Source organism: Martes martes, assembly GCF_963455335.1.
Source record: "Martes martes genome assembly, chromosome: 12".
Lineage (NCBI taxonomy): Eukaryota > Metazoa > Chordata > Mammalia > Carnivora > Mustelidae > Martes > Martes martes.
The window spans coordinates 79,255,563-79,279,242 of NC_137900.1; the positions used below are offsets into that span (position 1 = coordinate 79,255,563).

At 46.8% G+C, this 23,680-nt stretch overlaps 1 protein-coding gene across 4 annotated transcripts in view; it reads right to left on the bottom strand.

The window, feature by feature from the left end:
- Positions 1-23,680, bottom strand: part of ASTN2 (astrotactin 2) — a gene marked incomplete at its 5' end in the record, with an annotated part of 861,701 nt that overhangs the window by 528,220 nt on the left and 309,801 nt on the right. The gene's annotated exons all lie outside the window — the stretch shown is intronic.

Below are 23,680 nucleotides of genomic sequence, written 5' to 3' on the forward strand. Positions count from 1 at the left end.
CCTGAATACTGCTCAGCCACGGGTCACCACGCAACCTTCGGCAAAGCCCCTCCCCTCTCTGGACATCAGTCTCCTCATCTGTAACAGGAGGAAATCCATTCGTTCAACAGAGATTTCTTGAGGGCCCATTCTGCACTGACCTGGGGATACAGAGATGAGAGCCACTAAGGGTCTCAGCGTCCAGTCGGGTAGGAGGTTCGAAACAGAGAATGTAATGCAAGGAGACTGCCATGGTGGCAGAGGTCAGTGCAGAAGAGGGGACCCCTAATCCAGGTTTGGGCGTCCTGAGAGCTGAGGCTGGTAAGATGAGAGTTAGCTGAGTGGAAAAACGTACGCGCGATCGATCCAGGAGACGTGTGAAGAACACCGTTTGTGAACTGGAGTGGAGGCAGGGGGGCAGCAAGCACATGCAGCACAAGGCCGGCAGAGGAGGCCAGAGAGGCCGGGAGGGAGCAGCTTCCGAAGGAAATGGTGGTCCACTGCAAGGACAGTGGGCTTTCTCCTAGATGGTACTTCATGTCTTTTCAGGCCGGCCCTCCTGGCACCAGGCAAAACTCAGACACACCCTCATTCATTCGCCTAGTCGGCAAAGATGTGGTAAGTATCCCTAAGCACCAGACACAGTGTCAGGTGCTGAGGACCCTTCAGGGACGTCATCATCCCAAGGAGTGGGATCAGAAGACCTTGTGACAAAGGAAAACCCGACAAGTGTACCTCTGGGGCGGAAAACACGGAGAGGCGCTTGGGTTAGAGGCAGAAATCTTTTTCTGCAAAGACAGTCTATAAGAAAATCAGAGGCTGTTCACACCAGGAGGCTGAAGAACATTCTGGAAAGAACACGAGAACCTGAAGCTTGGCGATCAATCATTCTGCAAGTCTACAGACATGAAAAAGCATGAGTCACCCAAAATGAAAGAGAGATCTGGTTTGAAGAAAAGGAAAGAGGGCTGGGGACCAAGGTCAGCTGCTTCTAAAATGGCTCCTGATGGCCCTGGCCTCCTCAAGCTCACATCCTCATACGATGCCCTCTCCTAGCAACTCCTTCAGTCACATGGAATACAGGGCAAGTGTGGGATGTCAGTTCTGTGACAGGGGCACAGAAGGTTGTGACTCCTGTCTTGCTCACACGCTCTCTGCCTCTTCTCACTTTCTTGCTCTGGTGAAGTCAGATGCTGTGTTGTCAAGCTGCCAGACAGAGAGGTCCCCCGGACAAGGAAGTGAGGGTGGCCTCTGGCTCACAGCCCCTGTGGAAAGGAATCCTGCCACCACTTGAGGGGGCTGGGAAGCAGATCCTTCCCCAGTCAAGCCCTGAGAGGGGACCACAGCTCTGGCTGACAAGCTGACTTGAAGTCTCACGAGAAACCCTAGGCTGAGAGCGCCTGGGTGGCTCAGCCAGGGAAGTGTCGTCTGCCTTCGGCTCAGGCCATGATCTCGGGGTCCTGGGATCAAGCCCCATGTCAGGCTCCCTACTCAGCGGGGAACCTGCTTCTCCCTTTCCCTCTGTTCCTCCCCCTGCGCATGCTCTCTCTCTGTCTGTCAAATAAATAAATAAAATCTTCAAAAAAGAGAGAGAGAGAGAGAAAGAGAAGAAACCTTAGCCTACAGGAACAGTTACATGGTACCTGGGTCTCTGACCCACAGAATAAATGTCTGCCAAGGTAAGAAATGTTAATAAACTTATGTTTGTTGAGATAATAAATACATAATGTGTGTTTCTTGTCTTAATCTGCAAATGTGGGGACCATTTGTGGCACAGCAGTAGATAACTAGAAACTGGGACCTACTTAAATGAATACATGAGAAAGACTGAAAAGACCTCATCCCCAGAAGGAGACTCAGGGACTTTCAAGTTTAGAAGAGACCCCCTTTCATTGACAGAACGGTTCCCTGTGCACCGGGTGTGCACTATGATCTGGGCAAGCGGCAGGACTCACTGAGGAGGCAGGCCCAGCCCAGACCTGGAGGGACCACAGTCCGGTAGACGAGAAGGTCCGGAGGAGACGTAATTGCACTGTCCCAGGAAAACTGCTAGGTTGCTTTAATGAAGACTTCCCACATGGTGAGGACTGAGAGCAAGGAGACACCGAGTACGCATGACAAAACCAGGTCTGGCTTCCCAGTGGAGGAAGTCCCCTTTACCTCTAGTATGGCATTTCTCTCTGGGAGATCCTACGTTCGCACATAACCCCAGAAGTGAAGCTGGTGTGGTATGGAAGGCTTCTGAGCTCTGCAATCAGACAGAAGGGGCTTGAAACCCAGCTCAGTCATTTCTTAACACTGTGAGCTTACGTGGTTAATAAAAAGGAAGAGTTAGGAGCATAGCCCTTAGCATCACACAGAGCTGGGAGCCAGCACCAGCACTGCCCACTCCTATTTGAGATTTTGGTCCAAGCAATCTGATCTTTCTAAGTCTCAGGGCTGCCATTTATAAAACAAGAATAATTAAAATACCTACTTTACAAGATTACTTGAGCTAAAGCAACAAGTATCCAGCACAGTGGTGGATGGTAAGAAAGGCTTGGTAATTGTTAGCTAATATTCCTGGGTAAGTGCCTTCATTTCTTGATGTCTCTTTATGCATTTCAAGCCCTCAGCCCGTTGCCTGGCATGTCCTAAGCACTCAGGGACTGTTGGCTGCTCTACTTATAGTCAGCGTGAATGGTCATGGCTTCTCCTAGACGAGGGGCTGGTCAGCAATGGTGTTTCCAACTCACACATCCTTGTATATCTGTGAAAATGCTCCCTACCGCAGCCCCACGGGCACTTGGCTCCTTGTGCTAGGATGGAAGGGTATGGGTTATTTCTGCAGTAGGAGCTATAGAGACACATCACTCGGGTAGACATGGCCGGGGCACAGTGGATGTGGTTCCCTAAGCAACCGTAATTCAGGTGCCCCACACACCTGGAGCTTCCTGCATGCACTGTTAAATTTATGGGACAGCAATAATAGTAGCAACATTAGTGCATATTTATTTATAAAATGCCCACACCTGAACAGCCTGAAGAGCTAAAATAGAAGCCCTACTAAATTTTATAGGAAACTACGTGCATGTGTAGGGATGTGAATATATGTGTAAGCGTAGAAGAATTGAGATTAGGATGTAGGTGTGCTTAGAGTGGAAGTAACAACAGCCCTGGGAATCATAACTATGAATTTCTTCTTCCATTTCAATCGTCGACCAGGACCAGCATTAGCAACGTTGCTTCCTTCTCAGTGTCCTAGGTAGTCAGCAGCTCAAAGAAGGGAAAATACCACTGAGAGAGGCAGCAGAGTTCAAATTCCCCAATTCACCAGTTTCTGGCTACATGATCTGGGATGACCATTTCTCTCTCTCTCTCTCTTTTTTTTTTTTTTCTAGTTTTATCAGGTGCCTTAAATGATAAAATGGGCATAACGGTGCCTCAGTCCTATCCAAAGCCTAACACGGGAGATGTGCACTCTCTCCCTCATTTTCTCCTTTCCCTCCTATTTCAAACTACAGACAATGAGTCATATCAAAGGTTACTGTTTCTCTAGACCAATATCCCAACTGACTACTTTCAAAGCATATGTAGTGAAGTCCTATAAGCAGGGAGAGAGGAATGGTGACCTGCCCTACTTTCCCCATGTGACTGCACCTTCCTCCAGGACATGGACCCTGCCTTATTTTCTCTAGCACCGGAGCTGGTACTGGATAGTAGGTAAATCAGTATTTGGTTAATAAATAAGTGGATAAATGACAGAGTCTGCCATCAATCACTTTTTTCTAGAGAGAAGGAACAGACACTGTGGGATCTTTCTGAGAAAAGTAAAACACAGTCATTAAGTGTGAATTTCAGCTGAGGCATCACTCTGTTTCACAATAAAAATAATAACTTCCACGGTTAAAATAATAACTGTGCTGAGTCCTGGACTAAATGCTGTACATCAAATTAAGCAATCCTTATGATACCGTGTGATGGGGTTACTGTTACCATATCTGTTTTGCATAGGAGAAAATTAAGCCCAAAGGAATGCAACTGTCTACCTAACATCACAGAGCTAAAAAATTTGAACTGAAGAGGCTGACCCCACCGTGCCCCTTCAAAACTCTTTGCCACACTGCCTGCCAAGTGACAGCCTTCTGACTCATGGGAGGAGACCTCCCAACCAACATGGCCAGTTCCCCAACAATACTAGGCAAAGGGAGCCAGCCAGAAAGAGAGGTGGCTCCTACCCTCATGAACGTCTCAATATGTAAGGGAATTTGCAGAGGTGAATATATCATTTTGTACTCCGATTCATGCGAGGACAGAGAAGGACAGGATGGGACAAGGGAACATGGCACAAAGACCTCCCCTAGAAAGGGAGAGTGAAGCCCAGTCCCAGCAGCGGGAAGAAAGGGTATTCCAAGCAACAGGATGCATATTCCCGAGTGGAATGTAGTAGAGAAATAAATGGTGAGTGACATGAGCTGAGGCTGGGGAGGTAGCCAGGGACATGAGAGAGAGCTAACAAAGGACAATGAAAAGGAGACGGCCTGATGGAATTAGGTGTTAACGATGCTCAGTCTGTCTGCTGGGGGACAACAGTGTTGCTACCAGAGTGGCAGCAAGGACCCAGAGGTGACGTGACTTGATTGTGGTGGCTACATCAGGAATGTCTCCAATGCAGGTGCATTTGGAAGGGCGTCGCTGGTTCATGGCAGATCGATCTTCTGGGAAGCAGGAACAAGAGGGCATCAGTAGTCTTCCAAATTCTTTACCCAAACTCCACATCAACAGATCATCTCATGGCCACAGACAAGGTCAGACAAGTGCACAGTCAGAGGATGTTATGTCCTTCTTACTTCAGAGCTAAAGATACAGTTCCCATCCTCCTCCCCAGTTTTGGTTACTCACTCATTATTCAATTTTTTTAAATTCCTCAATCAACAAATATGTGCTGCTGTATTCCCTATGTGGGGCCAGACAGTGTCAGGCACTGGAGATAACACAGAAAGATGAGACAGTAACTCCTAAGAGATACGCTCTGGTTTGTTGGAGGGTCTGGGGCAGCGGGTGCTGGAACCAGCTCTAGTTGGCTCCCAAGGGCTAGCTGTTAAATACTCAGGGGTGTTGCTTTACAGCTATTAAATCTAATGCCTTAAAATTGGACATGATGGGAGACTTTACATCATGGAAATTGGCAAATGCTAAAAATATAAAGCTTTTTATATGATTTTTTTTTTTTTTTCTGTGAGCCAGCTTGCCAGCATACCACTGGATTGGATCAATTTGCCTCGATGGGGGCAGACACTTGGATAGTTTCTCTTCAAAGTTCAGAGAAATCAAAACCATGTGAGGGTTAAATGCCACACACCAATACTTTCAAAAAAAACTAAGAATTCTAGGGCCAAATTGTAGACTTTGGAGTCAGACAGACCTGGGTCTGTATCCTGCCGTGAGCACTGACATGATCCAGATCAGGCAACTTACTTTATCATTCTGACCCTCGCTCCCCTGCCTTTGCAATGGAGACTACACAAATGTACTATGATGTCTGCAAGTGCTTTACACAGTGCCCAGGACTTAGTAAGCACTCAACGAATGAGAGGCATTATCATTTGTTTTGTTCAAGAACTGTTTCTGTGTGTCTTTGAAAAAGAAATATTTCTTTATTTTAATTCATATTTAACATTTAAATTAATTTATTTTAATTCCAGTATGGTTAATGGACAGCGTCATATAAATACTAGTTTCTGGTGTATCGTGTAGTGCTTCGACCTTTCCACATGTTACTCAGTGCTCATCGTGGTAAGTGTCATCTTCATCTCCTTCACCTGTATCACCATCCGCCACCACCACCCCCTCCCACCCTGGTAACCATCAATTTGTTCTCTATAGTTAAGAATCTGTTTCTTTGTCTTTTTTTCCCCTTGTTCACTGTTCTATTTCTTAAATTCTACACGTGAGTGAAATCATAAGGCGTTTGTCTCTTTCTGCCTTAATTTCACTTAGCATTATACCCTCCAGATCCAGCCATGGTGTTGTACATCCTACTTCATTTTCTATGGCTGAGTAATATTCCATTCTCTGTGTGTGCACGTGTGTATTACATACCTCTACCAGATCTTCATGCCTTCATTTATCGGTGGACACTTGGACTGCTTCCATAATTTGGCTCTTGTAAACAATACTGCAGTAAACGTAAGGGTACATGTATCTTTTTGAATTAGTGTTTTCCTATTTGGGTAAATATCCAGTAGTGGAGTTGTAGGATCAAATGGTTATTGTATTTTTAACTTTTTTGGGAAACTCCATACTGTTTTGCACACAGGCTGTGCTAGTGTGCCTTCCCCAGTAACAACGTCTAGAACCCTTGACACACATTATCATTACTGCCCTTCTTTTCCTGCTATTTTCCAGGGTATACACTCATCCCATGTTACCCTTGATTATTCTCATTAGTATCCAGCCTTCCCTTACGCACTTCCTACACTTACACACAGGGATCTTACAACTCTCAGTGCAACCCTTTCCACCTCTAATCAGTGCTGGGTAAAACAAAGATGTCTGTTAACCAGAAAACAGTATAATTTCTACCAATTGTTTTCACATATTTAACAATGTGCTGGGCAAACATTTACTACAAGCATATTAAATTATTCAAGTTGCATCAAGGTCAGAGACCAAAACAATCAATGATGCAATATAAATTCTGTCTAGTCTACTGATGAACTTGTGCGAGAGAGCAGGGGCTCTGGAACCAAAGAACCGAATTTAAATTCCAGCCCGATGTTTACCAACTGTGTGGCAACTGACATAACCTCTCTTTGCCTCAATGTCCTCATTTGTCTATTTGTACTCGGAGGAGTTTTGTCAAAGATCAGATTAATTAATATGTCCTCCATGCTCAAAGGAGGTATCTGGTCAACACAAGTGAAAAACCCCTCATGGCACAGGGGAGGTGATACTGTTTCTGAGTGACCCTGTGGTGCTTTGTGGTGAGTACTGGGGGTGTGAAAATGAATAAGAAATGAGACTGCACTCCCCAGCCATGTTGGAAAAGCTACATTGGTGACAGATCCCATTTTTAAAGGGAAGAACTGCAGTTCAGGAGGCCAATCCATTTGTCCATAAAAAGCACGCGTGCTATGCATAAAAAGGAGTCACCAGGGCCCCAAACTCAGGGTTACCACAGCTCCCCATGCAGCCTCCTTTGCCTGTTCCCTCCCCTACAAAATGAGGACTAATAGCTGTGTCTACCTCCTAGGTTGTTGTGTAGACGCATGACATGAGGTTTCTGATACAGGGTCTGGCACGTGGCGGGCGTTCGACAAGTTAGTGGCTTGAGAACCAATAAATGTGACTTCTCTCGAGTCTGCACAGAACAGGACTGCCTGGAAGCCTGGGATCAGGACAGCCCATTTCCACGCTTGCTTCCTTTCCTCCACTGCCCCCTCCCCTTTACCAAGCATCACTACTTGCTTCCTCAAATTCAGCGCAATTCCTGTTTAATTTCTCCCTCCTCCTCCTCCTCTTCTTCTGCACCTTCTTCTCCTTCTTCCTTTTTTTTTTTTTAATGGAAAGATAACTTCCTACCCCACCCCACCCCCCATCAGCTTTGCTGATTCGTAGTTTAGTTTTATTATTTCAAACATTTACATAGGCTCATCAGGGAGAGCCTGCCTGTCTGTTTCTAGGCGGTGTCTTGGCACACAGATAATTTAAATGCATCTTAAGTGTCCAGCTTGAGCCCTTGACACACAGGAGGGAGTCAAGTGGGTAAATCCTGAAGTTAGTGGGAGGCTATAAATCGTGTATTCCAAATGCACATTATGTGATTTGTTGTATAAATTATTAATGCCGGTCCAGGCTGTGGCTTGTTTACATTCTGTGAACAGGGAAATAAATACTGTCATCTTTGAACTTTCAGTGGGAGAATGAAGAGGGACGAAAGGCCCCTAATTCTGTCCTCAGAGGATTTCCTTATCCCTGTGCAAGCAGAGACGGAGGAAGGAGGAGAGGGGGAGGAAACATTTGGAAACCTACTATGTGCCACATTGGACAATACTTTCTTTACCTACGTTATTTTCCTAAGCCTCATGACTACACTCTCAGTACTTCTATAGATCAAGACAAGGGGCTCAGGCACCCCGTGTTACTTGCCCAGGGCCATGCGGCTTGTACTGGGGGAGCTGGGACCTTAAGGCAGGTCTGAGTTGCAAGGATGAGCCCTCCCTTGTGTAGCATATGGAACTCTGCAAGGCCAGAAGCACGACCCCATTAGCAGCCAGTTCCATCCAGTAGGACTGGCCCACCAGTCAGGTTGCTGAGTGGCCCAGCCTGCCCACGTCTCTGGGCCCATGGATTTATGAAGGTGTCTTCCACCCCTGACTACTGTTACTACCAGTTACCCAGAAAGCATCTCTTCTTGGGTAAGAACAAGGCCACCACTACCACCAACAACCAGATTATTGTTCCTACAGATGGAAAATCAGAGAAAGGTTGTTTCACAACCACATGGAGATCAGCTATACATTCAGTGGAATCTCTGTTCAGGTTTCAACCCATGCCCTTGGGTACCCATAGACGCTGATGCCTTCAGATCAATGGTGATGGTGTGACCGTGTGTGCACACACACGTACGTACATGCACCCCTGCTCTTTAGGACACTAGAGACATACAGATGTACTTCTTGAAAATTAACTTCATAAAGGATATTTACATGTAGGGAATGCAATACTATCCATATTTCTCACTTATAAAAGGTTACTTAGGCTTGTAGATAAGACTGGAAACGTAATCCTTATTCATACTCCTATCAACAGGCAGAAAGACTATGGATCCAGAAAACCTTTCAAGGGGCTAGCCTTGGCCCCAAACCATCACTTTTACTATTGCCGGTAAACTCAGGGACACCAGGCTAGAGATTACACAGAATGCTCTGGGCAGCTTCAGAAGCTAACAAGCTCTGTTGTGTCTGGTACTTCAAGTGCATTCTAGAGTAAGTACAATTTTTATAAAATAGCCTTAAAGCCCAACCACATGAGTTCATGCAGATTTCTGTTATATACTTGATATGTTAAGTATAATTCTAATTCAAATCTGTCACATGGTAAAGAGCCAACTCGTGCTATTCTTCGAAATAACCACATTTTAAAGACTTTATTTATTTGAGAAAGAGAGAATGAGAGAGAGAGACAGAGAGTGCGCGCGAGCATGAGAAGGGGGAGGGTCAGAGGGAGCAGCAGACTCCCTGCCTGATGCGGGACTCGATCCTGGGACTCCAGGATCATGACCTGAGCTGAAGGTAGTCGCCCAACCAACTGAGCCACCCAGGCACCCCGAAATAACCACATTTTATAACCTTGTCACCCTTTGGGTACATTTCTTCAGGTCGAAGAACAATTTAGGGGATCACCTGGGTACCTGCTGGGCCCCTCGGCTGTGCCATAATGTTGCTGTCCTCCAGGAGGTTAAGTCCACATCTGTGGGCCAGCCTAGGAATTTTGCCCTCGTCCATGTTTGCTTTTATGAGACAGCGTACTCTGCATGCCAAAAGATCTCACAGACAAATTGCTGGCATCCCAGTGGGCTCCCGGGTTGGGCAGCTAGGGGCTGCAACAAAAAACTTGCTGGGGGAGGGGCGGTTCACAAGCCATAGGACCACAACAGCCGGATTACGGCAACCCTAACTGAAAGCTATAAATAGCATGCCAGGTGACCCTAACAAGCTCTTCTGTCCACTGGGGCTGCTCCAACAGCTTTCTCTTTCGGATACATGAAAGCAGCTGAAAGGATTGTTTTCCCGAGAGCTTTTTGGCTGCCCTGAGCATGTCAAGGGACTTTGCTGTTTCTAATTATCTCCCTTTATGTTCAGGGCGAGACTTGTTAATACAATAAACCAGCGTCTCCAGGATGCGCTCACAACGCAGAAACATCTCAAGGTGTTTTACAAGCAGAAGATCATGTTAAATCAAATCAAATACCAATTAAAGATTAACAGCAGTGTTAGAGAGCTGTTAGCGCAGTCCAGCCAGGGCCGCTGGGATGGCCGCTCTCTCCTCCAAGCTTCTGTGGTCCGGCGCCTGTCCAGACTGCTATTTGGGGACCGGTCGAGCAAAATGGTGTTTGCCTGAGTCCCAGGGTCCCAGAATATCAACACCGAAAAGATGTTAAGTATCATCTCAGCTGAGCGCTCTTGTTTGAAATGGGGAAACTGAGGTCTCAAGGAAAGGGGTGACCCAGTATCACCCGACAAGCATCCAAGCTCCCTGAGACACTCCAAAGAGCCCCTTGTCATTGTCAGAGGACCTCACCTGGCTGCCTTCTAACATCTAGGAACCTTTTCTCACTTGCAGGCGTTGGACTATAGGCCCCCAAAGACATGTCCATCTCGTAAAGTCTTCTTATGAGGAAAAAGGGTCTTTGTGGATGTATTTAAGTTCAGAATCTGAACATGAGATCATCCTGGACTTAGGCTAGACCCTAGATCCAATGACTCAGGTCCTTAAAAGAGAAAGACAAAGGGAGACGTGAGACATTCAGAGGGGAAGGCCACGTGAAGGCGGAGGCAGAGACTGGACGGATACAGCCACAAGGTAGCCGACAGCCCCAAGAAGGCGGGAGAGAGGCATGGAACAGCTTCTCTGTCAGAGCTTCCAGAAGAAATGTGTTCAGCCAACACCTTGAGTTTGGACTCCTGGCCTCCAAAACTATGACCGAGTAAGTTTCTGTTGTTTAAAGCCGCCAACTTAGGGTGCCTAGGTGGCTCAGTGGGTTGAAGGCTCTGCCTTCGGCTCAGGTCATGGTTCCGGGGTCCTGGGATCAAGCCCAGTGTCAGGCTCTCTGCTCAGCGGGGAGTCTGCTTCCCGTCCCCCAACCCCCCGCCTGCCTCTCTGCCTACTTGTGATCTCTGCCAAATAAATAAATAAAATCCTTTTACAAAAAAAAAAAAAAAAAAAAAGACGCCAACTTGGAGGTAATTTATCTCAGCAGCCTCAGAAAACTGATACCCGCCTCTACCTGGAATGTCCTTCCTCACCACCTCCATAGGGCAAGTACCTACTTCTCTTGTTTGATCCAGTTATAAGGTTGCTGCCAGTCTGTGTGTGAGCCTCCTTGACTTAGCCTCCAGCTAGAACGGGCCCCAACTTCTTCGGTTTCCCCCAGTGTACACGTCCAGAAAGTTCCGCCCACCATCTGCAACTCATTATTGTAATTACTGGTCCCTTTCCCCTCCCAGGGTCCGGGTTGGTCTAGCACATGGGCCACATCTCATTCAGGAACCAGTCATGCCTGTAGGAGGGTTTAGGAAATGTCAGTAGGATTAGTGTGAGCATGAGTGAATGACATCATCCTTGTTCTTTTTCCCTTTCCAGTGGGAGAAACCCATTCCCGGGGCATCTCCATGCCCACGTGACCTTTCTCCACCCCCTACCTTGAAGGCTATTAAAATGTAAATTTAGAGATTTTCCAGGCCCAGACATGAGGCAGTATAATGGCAAAGATCTAAGTAGCAGCTTTGGGGTCAAATATACCCAAATCTATGCCCTGACTCCATCACTTTTGAGCAAGTAAATTAACCTTTCTGAACTTCAGAGCACTCAACTTTACAATGTGGGGAAAAGATTAAATAAGTGAATGCAAGTAATCTGAACGACAACCCCCTTTCCAAAGCACCATAGCCCCTGTTTTACAGATGAAGACCTTGAATCCAAAAGAAGTGAATTGTTCTGGGTGACATGGGCAGTAAGTGCCACGGGAGGATTTGAACTCAGGACCAATGAGGCCCGAGCTCTTCAACAACACATTCTACAGAATCCCAGGGCTCCCTATCACCCCATCAAGATTCCCCAAGTCTACTTACTGAGTGATAAAAAGTATATATATTTCTATTGTTTCCAAAAAGCAAAGCCTCCCCAGAAAATCACACATCCTTGAATTTATCTTGTTCAGTCTCAGGCTCCTTGGGAGGCCTCTAAATCCGCATCTAATACAGTCTCCAGAGTCTCAGCTGGTTTGAGACACTGTGAATCGTAATGCCGGGAGTATGAAAACAAATGCCTTCTGCCCAAACCATCCTCTTTCAATTACAGATCACCCTCTCCATTTGGAAGCGCCTCCCTTTGCACATAGACGTCTTGCAGTCTGGCACGACTTAGAACTGAGAAGAGAGGGAGAACGGGGGACGCAGGGTGGGTAGGGATGGGGGAATGGGAGACAGGGAGAGAGGGGAAGGGGAAGGGCATCCCCAATGCAAACAGGTGCGTGGAGCTCATCCAGCTCAGGGCCCTTGTAGCCCAGTCCCAGGGGCCTGTCTCCTACAGGTCTGTCAAGGGCTGGCACCCAAGGAACTCAACAGTGGCTCCCAGAGTCGTGGAGAATGGTAACACAGACACAGTCCAACTTGTTTCTTTTCTTTTAAACAGTGGATGAAACTAGGGTACAGAGAAGTTAAGCAGCTTCACCAGCCAGTCAGCCAGGTAATGGCAGGACCAGGAACTCTGACCTCACGTCTCAGGTATCCAGATTAAAAGTAGAGGCATGCACAAAGAGGCTTTGTGGGGAGGGCAGAATGGAATTAAGACTTAAAAGATGGCAAATGAGAGGAAGGAGGAATAGAGAGATGGAAGTAGAATGAGAGGCATCTACGAAGGAGAAGCCAGCTGGGAAACGCGAAGATGGGGTCGGAGAAGAGGTGAGACAGTGGGGGAAGCCGAAGATGACCTAAACAGCGAAAATTCAGAGAGAAGGGGCTTGACAGCCTATGTCTCACCCTCTGATGATGCTTTAGCACACCCCCGCAGCGGGTGTGTGTGGGTCTCAGGCCTCTGTGACCCTGCTTGGCTGACCTCGCCTGGTGCCTCCAGTCCAGCTTCCTGCCTCCGGGGGGTTCCTCTCCGCCGCCCCTTTGCTCTGCTCTACTCCAGATATGCCTGGGTTCACTTCACCTGCGGCTTGAAGACCTCCTGTCCTCCAGGAAGTTCTCCCCTCACCTCTGCCTGCTGTCCACCCTCGGGTCTAGAGTTGGAAGCCTCTCCTCTGTTTCCACGACACCCCATAACCTCCCCCACATCATGTTGCTTATCACACTGTACTTTAAATCTCTGTTTTAATGCCCCCTCCCTCCGCCAGGAGGCGAAATCCCCTGAGGCCAGGAACTAGGTTTGACTCATCTTACCTCTCCAGCACCTCCCACCGGGGGAAGCACGTATTACACACTCAAGTGCTGAGCGCCGGAAGCCTGGCTGGCGAACACGTGATTGGACAAACGGCTCCCTCTCTCTCTCAGGGCAGTGAACAATTACACCTGCGGCCACTGGGGGGCGCTCCTGGGTAACGCCAGCCGCAGACCCCCGAGGGGGAGGGGGAGAGCACAGAGCAGAATTTGTCTCCACCGGACACCTCCACAAAACAGAGAAGGCAAGAGTAATTCAAAACCGGAGAGATCCTTTCCAGACTTCACCAGGGGAGGCTGAGACAGGAACAAAGCTTGTCCTGGCGGATGAAAGACTAAAATGAAAGTCAGAAGAAGGGGACTCCAGTCTGTGGAACTGGTTAGCTCTATGGCCTCAGGAAGTCACTCATCACCAAAGGACAACAGTCTCTACCATGCACACTGGCCCAGGCCATGGCCACTATTATCACCGCCCTCAGAATAGAGCGATGAAGGAGCATGACAGCAATCTGACCTATTGGGGCGGGGGGGGGGGTCGGGGAAGACCTTAACACTACAAGAAGTTGACGTCATCTTGGGTTCTTACTCTAATTGGCGACGTGGATTGCATACCTGTGACGCAAACGGGGCTTCAGACACTCCTACTGCTGGTGTGAGCAGGTCACCACCCCAGTCTCCAGTTCCCCAGAGGGGAGCAGAGACAAAATTTTAAAAGAGATTTTTTTTTTTTAAGATTTTATTTATTTGACAGAGATCACAAGTAGGCAGAGAGGCAGGCAGAGAGAGAGGGGGAAGCAGGCTCCCTGCTGAGCAGAGAGCCTGATGCGGGGCTCGATCCCAGAACCCTGGGATCATGACCTGAGCTGAAGGCAGAGGCTTAACCCACTGAGCCACCCAGGCACCCCTGAAAGAGATTTTTAAAGATTTTAAAAGAGACAAAGACTTGATCATAAAAGAAATATACAGGTACCAGGCTGCGCTGACATTTTGACCAGGGGCATCAGGGCAAGCTCCCGTGGTGATGTTCAATCCAACCAGATCTAGAAGGACTGTCAGGTTTTCCTAGACAGAGCTGGGATACGTGGCCGCCTGGGCTGATGGAACAGGACAGGACGGCAAACACTGGCAAGTGAAGGTGTGCAGGGTGTGTTTGTGGGGGTTCAAACAGAAGACAGAATCCAAGTTAAGGCCTGAGAGGCAGCTTTGGCTACTATTACTGCCAGGTAATCACAGTGGGGATAGGAGAAGCGGAGAGAGCAGGAGGGGATGGTCGTTCCGGCAGGAGGTCTGGCAGCTGCTGCCATCATGGAGCGGAGCAGCCAGGCCATACTGGACAGAGCCGGCCGACAACACGTCCCTGGGTCCTGAATATGGACATGCACACAACCGCATCCATGTGTGTGGACAGCTACGGCTATACCTGTATTGCAACAGAGGTGTCATTTCCACTTCATAATGAAGAACACGAAGCCCAGAGGGGTTAAGCAGCACGTCTACAGTAAGTGAACTGTCAGGTGAACGCCAGGCCTAGCTACACTAGGCTCGGTCCCCTAAGGCAAAGCTTGCAAACGCTACCCTCCACCTCAGCCAATGTCAGGACAACTGGAGAATTTCTCACAAAGGCCAAGTGGGAGCCATGAAAGGAATAAGAGGGAGTGACAATCTAGCACAGGCTTTCGGAAGCTGACTCCAGGGCCAATGGTTCCCCATCAGCTTTGGGTGAGTCCTACCTTCCTTGTCCTAATGAAGCCCCTTCTGGGGGTGACTAGGGGCGGACATGGTCCATTTATAGCAATCCCCAAGCCCCCCAGGGGAGTGCAGGATGGGCCCAGCCCCTCTGACAAATGCTCCAGCCTCCCCTGACCCCAGGGAGTGATTTATCTGAGCAGCCGTCAGCAGCCTCTGATCCAAGGCTGGCGGCCCAGCCTGGGGTTTTTAATTAGCTGAGAGAGGGAAGAGTCAAGCCCTCTCGGATGGAAAGAAAGACACCAAGAAGGCTCATAAATCCAGAACCAAGGATCCGTGGCCTGGAGGCTGGCAGTGCCTGTTGGGGGGGAGGGGGAGAGACAGACCGGCTATCTTGTTTTCTTTGTCACAGTCTCTCCTGCTTTCTGGTCCAGACACTAGAGAGAGGACAGGAACCTATACCACCATTTACACAGGAATGTCTAGAGATGTACCTTTTTCTAGCATGGCTGTGGAACCAGAGTCAGGGAACCTCATTCCCTGCCCCACATCTACCAGTAAGTCGCTGTGCAATTTGAGGCAAACGCTGCAACACAAAAGCTTGCAGCCCTTGGAGGTACACATGAGTTTAAATCTCTATTTTCTAATCCTCATTACAACTGTGACGTGGGCAAGCTGCTTTCCTTCTTTGTATCTCAGTTTTCTCATCTGTAAAGCCAGGATCAGACCTTGTATTGCAAGGATTAAATGAGATAATACAGGCAAAGTGTTTGACCAATAATGGATATTCAATAAATAACAGCTATTTTAAAATTTCTTTTCCTCCCTCTGGGCCTCAGCTTCCCCATATGTAAAATGCAAAGTGGTGCCACATGACATATAAGGGCTTTTCTAGCACTGATCACCTCTGGGTATTTTGAGCTAGAAATGAGAAGACTTGCGTGCGAGGATAAACACTATTATTTCCATATCCAAATCTGAGGGGGGGAGAAGGCTCACTTAGAAAAAGGTGCCGAATTTACTTTTTGCTGGCGTCCAGAAGGTAGGGCCGGGGCTAAACTAGGATAGAAATTTCAAGGGGTACATATTTCACACCCATATAAGCAAGACACTTCTGAGAGCCAGAGCTATGGGCTGCCTCAGTAGTGAGTGAGCTCTCCATCTTTGGAGGAATGCAAGCAAAAGCCAGACAATATTCTGGGGTGGATGTGCTGAAAGAAATTAAACTTTGGATGGAGGGGGGCAGACTTTTTCCTTGACGGTCCCTATGAGTGCTGAAAATATCACAGCATAACGCTTAGAGGGGATATTAACTTACTATGTAGTTTCTCATTTAATTCTCAACATCTGGCCAGGTGGGGGGTATTAACATCCCTGCTTTACAGATTGGAAACTTAAGATGCAGAAGAGTTGCAGAGCCTGCTCGGGGTGGCACCCAGATTGAAGGAGGCAGAGCAAGGACAGGGGCTCTGGGGAATTTAGCACTGAAACCCCTCTCTTTGTGTTACACAGGCTGCTTCCCATCTTTGATCCCGCACCTGACGGCAGACCTCCAGCTTAGTACACACTGATTGTAGCTGTCCTTTCCTTCCTCCCTAACCCCTGTCTCTGTCCCCTGTCTGCTCCTCCACATGTATTTACGCGGGGCTGCCTGGTAACAAACGGCTCGTTACCATGCGGAAGGCGACAGCCGGGCGATTAGTGAAATTTGTTACCCATGCGTCTCTGAACAAAATTAAATTAAAAGTGCTGCTTCGCTGTCAAGATAAGGGCCAAGCTGCTGAGATAATTTTTCACTCTCAAACACTCAATTACCCAGTGAGGCTGGATCAGATACAATCAAAGGGGAAAAAAGAAGTTAAAAAAAAAAAAAAGTAGAGAGAGAGAGAGAGAGAGAGAGGCAGGATCTCCAGGAGCAGATGTAAGAGTTGTTATCCTTCTCTCTGGCCAGGGATGGTAAAGAGGTTGTTGCCATGGTGATGGGGCTGGACCACATGAGGCAGGTAGGTGGGTGTGGCCTGTGAGTCCATCCTGTAATAAAGGGAGATGCTCTCCATCCCCACTGCTCCTGCCTTAGGCCAGGTGGTATCATTTTTCACTTGGATTATTCTAACAGTCTCCTACCTGGTCTCCCTCACCCCTCTTGTCCCTCTCCATCCCAGCTTCCACAAGAGCTAGAGTGACCTTTCTACAAAACACAGCTGAAAACATCACTTCTTTATTGAAATCCTGTGATGGCTTCTCATCGTCATCCTGATCAAGCCAAAATCACTTAGCCAATGTCACCCCTAGCTCTCTCTCCTCAAACTTCTTATTTCAGTGAGATGAACTAGACAATCTCTTCTTCTCCCCTCCCTCCCTACCTACCTCCCTCTCTCCTTTCCTTCCTTCTTTCTCAACAGGAATTATTTTGAGGGCCTCCAGTATGCCAGGCATTCTACTCAGTCTCTCTCTTTTCCCAGGTTCCTCTGTCTGGAATAATCTTCTCCTACCTTCTTTCAACCAACAGTACCATCTTGTTCTTCAAAACTCAGCCACCATGCCTATTATAGAATAGGGATTGCACCAACCGGTCTGGTGTTCTTCCTCTGTGCCATCGCGGAATTCATTACCCCTCCCCCTCATGTGGAGTGCTTTCCACACTCCGGTGGATTGCCTCCCTCTACCAGACTGTGAGACCCACCAGTGCTTCCCATGTCTCCCTATTCCCAAAGCCCACAGAGCAGGCTTTCAGGAAGAGTCTTGGGAATTTAAATTACCTTCAACTTAAAATGGTGAGATGCCTCTCGTAGGTCTCTTTGGGGGATTGGAAAAGCCTCTTTTCTCCTTGTTTTCAGATCATTCCCATTCTTTCTTTACGTTTGGTTTGCTGCTCTGAAGAGCCATCCATGATTTATGGACCCTATGTATCTCAAGACTCCCGAACCTAACCTCCTCAGTCCTGAGCACATGGCTTCCACTACTTTATCTTACCTCTGTTCTGAGAACAAAAACAACAATGAAAATTTCATTGCAACTGGAATCACAGAATTGCAGAGCCAAGAAAGTCATCAGAGAAGTATCATCTGTTTTGCTAAAGGGAGACCGAAGCCACAGAATTGGATTGATCTGATATTCTCCATTATTTCTTACTACTGAGACATTGACCGAAAGCCATCTTGAAAATGCCCTCAGGATGGTGGTCCCCAGTTCTGGCCATCTTTGATGTAGTTCCCTAAAGCATCAATTCTCAATGATAGCTACCCCCAGAGAGCTTCCCTAAAACACTGGAGATGCCCAGGCTCCACTCCAAACCTATTAAAACGATCTCTGGAGGGAAGTCCAAACATAAGCATTTGGTTTTGTAAGCCCACACATACTTCCTAGGTACACAGGGTTGTGAACCATGCGAAGAGGGAAAAGCGACCTTTACTCAAAACATCCTTCAAGGAGAGAATGCAAAGAGCTCATTCTCAGGGTCCATGTCTCTTTCCACCTAGATATTTAGTTTTGATTCTTCTTTATCTTCTTTTATTTTTACCCCATTAGGCCTTCAAGGGTTCCAAGATATCCTCTAGATATCTAGTTCCTAGATACTTAGTTTTGATTCTTCTTTATCTTCTTTTATTTTTACCCCATTAGGCCTTCAAGGGTTCCAAGATATCCTCTAGATATCTAGTTCCTAGATACTTAGTTTTGATTCTTCTTTATCTTCTTTTATTTTTACCCCATTAGGCCTTCAAGGGTTCCAAGATATCCTCTAGATATCTAGTTCCTAGATACTTAGTTTTGATTCTTCTTTATCTTCTTTTATTTTTACCCCATTAGGCCTTCAAGGGTTCCAAGACCAGACACACAATGGTTTGAATGAGTAATGAAAGAGGGACAGACGATCTTTGTCAAGATTTCAAATCAATTTATACACTTTTGAGATTATCTGACCTAGCTACTTGAGATAGTCTCCTAGTACATAAACTGGACAGGCCAGACCTGATGCTACTACCATCTAATCATCACTTATCACTGCCATGAACTGTGCTGAGTGCTTTCCTTGTACTATTTCATTTCAACCTCAAGACCATTCTTAGCAGAAGAAGCCATGTGTATGCTATTACACAGCTAAGAAAAGCAGAGGCCAATAGGATAGAGTGACCTTCCCGAGGTCACTCTGCCAAGACTCATAACTAGCTGTGTTTGGCTCCAAAGACTATACATTAAATACCATACAATGGGCTACCTTCAGCATATGTTTTGAGGACAGGCAAGGTAAAAATGATAACCAGAAGAATACACATACATATATAACCTATTGTGCTTCACCCACATGTTTTTTAAAACAAATTGTTCTGTTTGTCCTCTAAAGTACTTATTGTAGCTTATAAATCCCACCCTTCCTAAAAAAATCATTCTTCACAATTATCTGGTTACATAATATTCCATCAAGTTGATGCGTCTAGTTTACTTAGCCATTCCCCTACTGTTGGATACTTACGCTCATTCTAATTTTTCAGTATTACAGATTATGCTACAATGACTACCTTCAGGTTTACAGCATCATGAAAAATGGGTAGTGTCATGGAAAAAATATGGTCATGATAAAATGTCAAATAAAAAAATGAAATGCAAATGTGTGTGTTGATTATAGTTACAATGATGGGGAAGAATATATAAGTAAATGATGATGGGGAAAAATGATATGAGCTTTCTTCTAGGAGGTTCTTGCTAGATTGTATTTTTCTATTTTCCTCCAGTGGTATTACTATGAGTTTATATTAGTGAAAAAAAGTAAAAAAAAAAAGAAAAGAAAAGAAAAAAAAAGTATGTCACCCATAATGGGGTTAAAACATCTTAGTTCCCTGGGTATCCTCAGAATGAAGAGATGAGCTTAGAGGTCAGTGGTCTTGACTTACTCTGTGGACGGCAACCACAAAAAGAGCTTCTGAAAGGCTGGAACCATGTCTTATTAACCTATGATTCCTAAGAAAAACACACTGTTCCTGGAATCTATAATGTGTGTTAAGTGATAAAAGGATAAGTCAATCAGAGAAAGACCATTATCATATGATCTCTCTGATATGAGGAATTTGGGAGGCCGGGTGGGGGGTTGTGGGGGGTAGGGAAGGAAAAAATGAAACAAGATGGGACCAGAAGGGAGACAAACCATAAGAGACTCTTAATCTCATGAAACAAACTGAGGGTTGCTGGGGGGTGGAGGGGGAGGGATTGGGTGGCTGGGTGATGGACATTGGGGAGGGTATGTGCTATGGTGAGTGCTGTGAAATGTGTAAGCCTGACGATTCCCATACCTGTACCCCTGGGGCAAACAACACATTATACATTAATAAAAAATTTTAGAAATAATAATAAAAATAAAATTCAGTTAGTACATATCACAAAAAAGGACAGAATTTCCTAGCTTCAAGAGGCCTCATATATAATTTATTCAAATGTATTCAAATACCATATCCCAGCTGAATGGATGGAAAGCCAAAAAGCCAAAAAGACTTGCCCAAGGTTCCCCCAACATTTGAGTGCAAGAGCTGTGGTTGACGCCATTTTTTCCTAAAATCTACTGTAATTAGAAGAATATAGTGAGCAAATTTGCTCAGTGAAAGCCATGGAGGAGACGTCCTTCACCAGTCCAACCCAGAATGGGTATGAGTCAGTGACCTGGGGTACTGTACGGCGTCATGCTTCTTGAGTTAATTACCGATCTCTCCCAAATCCCTACGTCCTGCAGCCTCGAAGCTGTTCTTATCAAACAGCTCTGACCTGGGGCATCTGCTTCCTTCTCATGGAGCACCAAGAGGTTTGATTTTACCTGGGATACTGACTGAATAACATTTTCAAACCAGGACGCATGACTGAGGGGGGCGCCCTGGGCCTTTTCAGTTTCTGGTTTGCACCTTCCCTAGCATAGTCCCTTCCTGCCATGCCTTCATTTATCACCCAGTGGCGGCTTCAATCTAAAATGGCCCAGAGAGGGGCACCTGGGTGGCTCAGTGGGTTAAAGCCTCTGCTTTCGGCTCAGGTCATGATCCCGGGGTCCTGGGATCAAGCCCCGCATCGGGCTCTCTGCTCAGCAGGGAGCCTGCTTCCTCCTCTCTCTCTGCCTGCCTCTCTGCCTACTTGTGATCTGTCTGTCAAATAAATAAATAAAATCTTTAAAAATAAATAAATAAATAAAATAAAATGGCCCAGAGAGTCCCACCCCCTAAACACACTGTACGTTCCCTCCTCTTGAATGCAGGTGGGACCGTGAATATGATGGGGTACCTCTTTGAGATTAAGCTACCTGTTATCTGACAAAAGTGAAGGGATTTATCAGATGTAGTTAACGTCCCTAATCAGTTGACTGTGAATTGACCATCAAGGAATTTACCCTGGATGGGTCCGGCCAAATAAAATGAGCCCAAAAAACAGACTGAGGCTGGGGCACCTGGGTGGCTCATTTGGTTGAGCGTCAGGCTCTTGGTTTCAGCTCAGGTCATGATCTCAGGGTCATGAGATCGAGCCCCACATTGGTCTCTGCGCTGGGCGTGGAGCCTGCTTAAGATTCTCCCTCTCACTCTGCCCCTCCCCTCTTGCTTGTATGTGCTCACATGCACTCTCTCCTTCTCTCTCTCTCTAAAAAGAAAAGAGATCGGAGCCTTGAAAGAAGATAGTCTAATTCTAAGAGATGCCTTCCTGCTGGCCTTGAAGAGGCCAATAGTCAAGCTGAGAGCTGCCCCATAGGACCACAAGAAAGGGCCAGAAGGTGACCTCTGAGCCCTGAGAGGTTCCCTAGCTGACAGCAGCAGCGGAAACAGGCATGTCAGTCAGATAGCAGCAGGAAAGGACCTCTGCCAACAATCCCGTGCGTTTGGAAGAGGGCCCTGAGCCTCAGCTGAGGGAAGCCCCAGCCCACTCCTGGATTTCAGAGCCTGAGCAGAGAACCCAGGTTTGACATGACGAGACATCTGGCCTACAGAACCACTGTGAGACAATAAATGTGTGTTGCTTGGAGCTGCCACGTTTGTGACAATGCATCACACCGAAGGAGAGAGTGAGTACACAGCCATGGAGTGTGGATGCCTTCTCTCCTTTCCCAGTGAGTGCTCTGCTGTGCTCAGAGCTGGCTAGCAAGGGCTCCATCTGGTAGTCCTACAGGCACCTCAAAGGCAGCAGCTCTAACCCCACGCTTATCCCCTTCTCTCCTGAAGGTCTGCTGCTCTGCCCTTCCCTAGCTCTGTGATTCTCTCTCTAACCCCTCTGCCAGAATCCCACACTCATCGTCAGCAATCCTCCCCGGCTCACCTTCTCAGAGCCAGACAGCCACTGGGTTCTCACTGTGTTTCCACATGTCCCTGATAGACAGCCCTTCCCACGGGTTCCCAGTGAGCTCCCCTTCTACCTCAATAGCCTCCCAAGTAGTCTACCACCTCTAGTCTGTCCTCCTTCCAGTTCTCCTTCCACTGTGGACAGAGTGATTTTATTAAAATGGACACAGGATGATGGCTCTCTCTTCTTCAAAAACCATCTTGGGCTCCCTATTTCATGTAGGTTCAAGTGCAAGTTCTCTCTGGCTCACGTAGGGATGCATTCATTCAGCACCTGGCCACCCCCATGCATTCATCCCTCAAGTATAAGCTTTAATATGGGTTCTTCAAGGATGCCTTTTAGCCTTTCATCAATTTCCCCATTATCCTGGCTCCCCCACTCTTTTCTTTTTCAAAGGCAATTCTCAACATTTGAAACGATATATTCATTTGTGCATTGACTTGGGAAATAGTCTCCTCCTTCCCCTTTCTCCCTTGCAAGACTGGAGGATTCATGAAGGTGGTCAAGTCATTGGTCTATTTGCCATTATATACCTGGTCCTTAGCCTCGATTCTCACCAGAATTAGGCATTTAGTAAATATTAGTGGATTAAATGAGAGAATAAAATGAGTGAACTTGGTATTTGATGTTTCTCTTGATCCCTTCCCAGCCTTTTTTCCTCACTATCTTCATTCATATTTCTTATACACAATTCTGCTTAGTAATCACATAAATCCTGTAAAGTGGGATTATAACCTTCATTTTTGAGAGGAAGAAACCGAGACCTGGAAAGTAAACCAATTTGTCCAAGATCACCCAAAGTGAGAGCCAGGACTGAATAAGGTCATGCGTGCAAACCTCTTGCAATGCACCTGACACACAGCAGGCAGTCATGACCAGCACGTTCACCTCTTTATCTGGGAAAGAATTTTGCAAAGGTAAGAGAATCTTGGCCATCCCAGATGATTGCAAAAAATGGGGATGACAGAGTGTTGGTGCTTGGGGCGGGAAGCAGAGAGTCACAATCTTTTACTGTAAGGAAAAGGGGGGGAAATCCTGCTGAGCCTAGTTGAAAAACAAGAAAGCAAGAGAGACTGATTATTCCTTCTCGCTAGTGTAAGCAACTAAAAACGACATGTTTGCTTTATCGCCTTTGGTCTCCCATTTGATTCCTGACAGCCGTCTCCCTCCCTTCGATGCGGGGTTGGGCTGTCAGGTGCTGAGCTGGTTGGTATCACAAGGGAGGAGGAGAACTGAGAACAGTTTAAACAATATTTCAGGGACCATTGCTGGATTGTTGGGGGGGGGGGGAGGGGTTGAAGTTGTCTACCTCCCTTCCTGCATTCAAGGAACCCTCCTTTGCCAACATGATGTTTGTCATACGTGATGTTTCTGCGGGTTTGGGGAGAGGTAGTCTGGGAGGAATCACTAGAAGAAAAAAAGAAACCCATCAACAAAAAAACGATGTCTATTTCTTCCGAGGTGTGAGAGAAGGGAGAGAAGAGAGACATCAGACAGAAGGCTTTGTAGCCCATAACAATTCTGAATGCATAATTTTCTCTTCTCTAATGTCTCCCTAAATAGGGCCAAAC